The 5000-nt window shown below is 47.2% G+C and overlaps 1 protein-coding gene across 1 annotated transcript in view; it reads left to right on the forward strand.

Moving 5' to 3' along the window:
• The window catches only part of LOC125284987 (RNA-binding motif, single-stranded-interacting protein 3-like), a 262838-nt gene that overhangs the window by 242276 nt on the left and 15562 nt on the right, over positions 1-5000 (forward strand). The gene's annotated exons all lie outside the window — the stretch shown is intronic.

Genomic DNA, 5000 nt, shown 5'->3' on the forward strand with positions numbered 1-5000 from the left:
ACTCTCAGTGGAAAGATATTGAAGTGTATCATTCCGAGTTGGCATGCACTATAAGAATATGAAGTCATGTCAGAGTAGAATGAGGGGTTTAGCAGACGTTTCTATTCAGGGCGACAGGGACTTGCAGTGCGGGTTCAAGCTACATTGTAAATGATAGGCTGGTGTATACTCATGCACAAGCATTCAGTATCTTGTACTAGATCCTAACTGCCCGTAACTACCCTGTGCACACCCCTTTCTCCATCTATAATGTAGTCGTGTGCACTGGGCTGTAGATCCTAACTGCCCGTAACTACCCTGTGCACACCCCTTTCTCCATCTGTAGTGTAGTCAGGTACGCTGTCTCCCTGGTGTTGTAAGCTCTGTAGGTGCACTGCGGGCCTATTACGGGAGATCTCCACTGATTAGCGTAAGAGATCCTCCAGCACTTCACAGCGCTGCAGTGCAGATAACACTCCTCAATGACTTTGAAGCGTCAAATGGGAACCGTATCCCCTTACAAACTTCCTCTGTTCACAACGTCTCCACTGTGGTGAGTGGTTATCACTTTCTGTTTGATCAGCACCACCAGGACTGTGTGTGTGTGTGTGTGTGTGTGTGTGTGTGTGTGTGTGTGTGTGTGTGTGTGTGTGTGTGTGTGCATGTGTGTATGTGTTTTTGCTTTGCCCACGCAGAGTGATAAAATATGCAGTTAGAAGGATCCGCCTGCTCGTGCGGTATCCGTGGCGATGCTCAAAGGCACAGGCATCAACATTACATGAGCCTCTCCCTCTCTATTATTTTAATCTTTCAAAAACGCAGCTGTTTTGTCTTACTGGGCCACTGAGAAATGCTCCCTTGTTTGCGACTGAACTCACACTTAGTACAGTGCGTACTGTTCTGATCCAATAGCAGGTGGTACTGGAGCTGATGTGCTCATGATCTGGTCAGAGTCAGGTCCGGTGGGGTCAATTACAAGTTTAATCACCATTCTTTAAGATATCACTTCTTTAAGCCAACAATGTCATTCTTTTCCATAATGTTACTTCAAAAATGTTCAGCAATTCCATTAGATTTCACAGACAATTTCACACAGTCTGGTTCATTGACATAAATTCACAAATGCAAATAATAGAGGCTATAATTGAACATTTTCTCTTATAGGTCAAAGTTCAATGTTAAGTCCCATACTAAGTCTAAGTCTGTGGTTTAATTTGATATTTTATTGTTATTCTAACCTTATCATCTGTTATTGCAGTATTCTTTGAAGTTGTTTTGGTTAACAGCTGCTAAAATCGTAACCATAATCATAAACATAAGCATTACCATAATTGTGACTCATAAAGTCATGAGCCCAGTTTGTAGTTTTAGTTAGAGTGGTTGGGGATATAAGATCAAGGCTTGTGGGAATGTCAGTATTTCTTGAAAATCACTACAATGTTGTTTGCTGTGAGCCACTTGAAGCCAGTTTATTTGGTTTAAGCACAGACAGCAACTGCCTTTCGAATGACTTTGAATCTTGGCACGATCTACAGACAAAAGCTGAAGATATCAGTTACAGTTGCATCCAATTCTATGCTTTATGAAATCCTCTATGCAGTGAAAGCTCACTTCCTGCATGGCATGCCTCAGGCCGTATAGCAGTGCTGAGACACTGGCGTAGGGTGCCCGCTGTGGCGTCTTCAGAAGAGCTGTCTGCAGAGGCAGGCAGAACCCACTCCGACTCCACCCCGAAGAATGCCCCGGTAATCTCTCCCAGCTGGGCTGACGCGCCACGCTGTCAGACTGGAGGTTGTTAATCTGTGTTGATGTGTTACGATGAAGAACCACCGCAACGTCTGTTGTCAGACCAGCGTTAGTCTTCGCACAGGCCCCGCAATGCAGGCACACACACACACACACACACACACTCACCAAACACACACACACACACACACACACACAGAGAGACACACATACACACACATCGTTCACATACGCGGCACCCAACATGAAAGACGCACCTGGCACTCTGCTTTCACCGCGGCGAGGACCGGAGGAGTCGTCAAACTTGACGTGCAGCGTGTGCGGAGCGTCTTGATGGCTCAAGGTCTCTCGGCAGGGTCTTTGAAAGCAGACAGAGGGTTTGGGCTGTCTCCAGCACCCACACACAGCCCACCGGTGTGTTGTTCTCGCTCTGCAGATGAAAGGCGTTACGGTGCTTGGTAGCTGAAGCGATGCAGGAGTGGGTATAGGAAAGCTTTGCAGGCTCTCATACTGCTTCTCAGGAAAACCTCCACATACTGGCTCCTTTGTTTGAACTGTATGGCTTCTGTGTGAGTTTGCTGAAGATTACTGCACTTACACCATACTGTACACTCGCGCGCACGCACACACACACACACACACACACACACACAGGCACACACACATACATACTGTACACACACACACACACACACACACACACACACACACACACACACACACACACACACACACACAGGCACACATGCACATGAACTCACACACACACATACTGTACATATATGCTTCCACACACACACACACACACACATGCATGCATGCACGCACCACACACACACACACACACACACACACACACACACACACACACACACACACACACACACACACACACACACATACACACATTCTGGACCACTTCTGCCGGGGTCTGCTCTGACAGTTGATGTTGGTCCAAGTACCTGAGCAGTAATTGCTTCCACTTGGGGTCACCCACAGTTCCACGCTCGGCGCTCTTGTGGCCTCAGGAAAGGCCCGTCACTGGGCCGCTGCAGGCTTTTCATTTCGCTTTCCACCACCAACACAAGCCGAGAACCCCGTGTTCCCAGACGCCCACTGTCTGCTGTGACTAGCCACTTTTTCCTTCGCGGCCGTGACGTGTTTTTATTTATTTATTTATTGGTGAAATTGGGCTAGGGCATGGAGGCCTTGTAAAGCTGTGGGACAGGAGAATGCAGCTTGCAATCTCCTTTGTCCCTCTTGACTGCTGACTCCTCTCTTTCTTTCTCTCTCTCTCTCTCTCTCTCTCTCTCTTTCTCTCTCTCTCTCTCTCTCTCTCTCTCTCTCATTGTTCCTCTCTCTGTATGCTTGCATTTGGCTTTTCTCCTTCACCCTCTCTTTTTCCTTTCCCTCTCTCTTTCACTCTTTTGTTTGTCTGTTCTCTGTCCCTATTTCATCAGCTGTCTAATCTGGGTCTTCTCTCTCTCTCTCACTCACACACACACACACACACACACACACACACACACACACACACACACACACACACACACACACACACACACACACACACACACACACACACATTCCCCTCCATTCCCTTCCCTGGTTGACCACCACCGCCATGCTTTCCAGTCTCACAGCATGACCCTGCTGTCTGCAGCTCACCAGCCAGACCACAGCCAAGTCTGTCTCTCCACCTTCCTATGTCACCAGATGTTTTTTTGACCCCTTCAATCTCTCCAGTCATGTCAAAGCACCAGTGCTATCTCTAATTGACCCCTCAACCTTACTAGTAGATTCAAGAGACAGACAGTACGGTACATACTCAAAAGTTCAACATTTAGATAAAACGGAATAATAAATAGAGAATAAATACACCTATTCATAAAAATATAAAGCCCTAATCTGGACAATTAAGTAGCCCTGGGTAAGCATATGAGAGAAAAGTCCATTTCACATTTGAGAATATTGCACGTGGTCACACTAAAATCCGTTTACTCGGTTCTCTTTCCATTCCAGATCTCTCCTATCAAAGTCATTGGTCATGTCGCGAATACTACCTGTTCTGTACTTTACTTACCGGTCATTCCAAAGTGCCCATACCAGTTCTGACCCCCAACCCCTCTGTTTTATTTGTATCTGCCCCGGTCCAGTCTTCAAATTCCACACGAAGCCCCTACTGCCCGTCGTCGCAGGATTCAGTTCAAAAGAGCTTTGGCATGACCATTATTAAAGAAAGTGCTGCCAAAGCATACAGTTTATACGTTTTAGGAAACATAGGAACATATAATTGTATGAATGTAGAATGATAAAACTGTATGTGTGATACAAAAACATACACACACACACAAACACACTCCCGTCCACTCTCTGGTCATCTCATCTCAGGGTCCGCTGCTCAAACCCGCTTCCTCAGATACCCAACAGACGGAGAAGCCGCGTGCCGCACCCGTCTGGCTTGGGCTGTCGTGCGTCGCCACGGCAACGCGTGACGGACGGTGGTTTCACGCCGGCGTGAGGGATTATCACGGCGGGCAACGGCTTTATCCTCACCGCGAGCGGCCGTGTCGCGTACGCTGCGTGGGGTGTTTTGGAGGGAAGAGCCGGAGCGTCCTGGCAGAACGTGCCGGATCAGAGAACCGAGAGACAGACGGGCAGAACAGAGCGGAGTGACCGGGGACCGACCACCTGCCCAAAATAATGACGCCGCACAAGGGGAGGGATAGACTAGCCATTACAGAGACTGAGAGACGAGAGGAGAGATTAAACAGAGAGGATGCAGACAGACAGGGTGGGTTGACCAGTCCAGCAGATTATAAATAGGATGGATGGATAGACTGACCAGAATAAATATGCTGTAAATAGAGAGGGATAGACTACTCACTAAGACTCCCGTCCACTCTCTGGTCATCTCGTCTACCTTCTAAAACTTAAACTGTTTACTATGTTGTTAGTCGCTTTGGCTAAAAAGCGTCAGCCAAATGTAATGTAATGTAATGTAAGACTGATAAACAAGAGAAGAGAAGAGAGTGGAGAGATTGAACAGAGGAGGAGATGCAGAGAGAGAGAGAGAGAGAATGGGTTGAACATTTTAGTGCAATCATAAATATGATGGACGCATAGACTGACCAGAATAAAGATCATGCATAGAGGAAAGGGATAGACTGGCTACTGGAGAGGGTGACCGGACAGGAGAGATTAAATAGAGAGGATGCGGGGAGAGAGCTGAGGTTGACCAGGACAGACAGATCATAAATAGGAAGGAATGATAG

Source organism: Alosa alosa, chromosome 20 (genome assembly GCF_017589495.1).
Source record: "Alosa alosa isolate M-15738 ecotype Scorff River chromosome 20, AALO_Geno_1.1, whole genome shotgun sequence".
Lineage (NCBI taxonomy): Eukaryota > Metazoa > Chordata > Actinopteri > Clupeiformes > Clupeidae > Alosa > Alosa alosa.